General features: G+C 52.0%; 1 protein-coding gene and 1 long non-coding RNA gene across 4 annotated transcripts in view; one reads left to right on the top strand and one right to left on the bottom strand.

Annotated features, from left to right (window-relative positions):
* The window catches only part of LOC144246047 (uncharacterized), a 123,446-nt gene that overhangs the window by 22,224 nt on the left and 100,659 nt on the right, over window positions 1-563 (bottom strand). The gene's annotated exons all lie outside the window — the stretch shown is intronic.
* LOC146767973 (uncharacterized) overlaps window positions 1-563 on the top strand; it is a 61,794-nt gene that overhangs the window by 14,170 nt on the left and 47,061 nt on the right. The gene's annotated exons all lie outside the window — the stretch shown is intronic.

The following is a 563-nucleotide window of genomic DNA, read 5'->3' on the forward strand; positions in this document are numbered from 1 at the left end:
AGGTGGTTTTGCAAAGGGCAGACTATTAACTTTGAATCAAAAGGACATTCAGACAGTCAGCAGGTCTGGTGGGAGGGAGGGCTGGGGGGAGCATCACTCCCCATCCTACCCAGCTCTTGGAGCCCAGCTGAATCAGCTGGGGCAGGGGGGAATAAAACGTTTCTGGTGTCAGCCACTGAGGCTTACCTTCCCTTTATAGCAGTCCTGAGTGAGTGAGAGAGACACCGCAGGGAGAGCTGAGCTACAGGGGTGAGGGAGGGCCAAATGCTGGCCTGAAAAGTCAATAGTAATTTAACACCCCACAGACTTTTTTGGTTGGCAACAGGATAGATATTTAAATCATAACCTTCTCTCTCCTATACCCCTCCTCCCCACCAAAAATAAATAAATAAACCCAGCAGACCCTGTTTTGGCCTGCCAAGAACTTGGAGCATTTGCTGTGCACTCCCTGAGCCTCACGTTGGGCACCGTCAGCTGAGTCTTTCCTTGAATCAGGGATGCTTACTCCCATCCAGCTTTTGGAGGGGTGCTGAGGACCAGGTGTCAGCAGGGCTGGCCCCAGC

The sequence above is a fragment of the Lonchura striata genome, chromosome 3 (genome assembly GCF_050655825.1).
Source record: "Lonchura striata isolate lonStrDom1 chromosome 3, ASM5065582v1, whole genome shotgun sequence".
In the NCBI taxonomy this organism is placed as follows: Eukaryota; Metazoa; Chordata; class Aves; order Passeriformes; family Estrildidae; genus Lonchura; species Lonchura striata.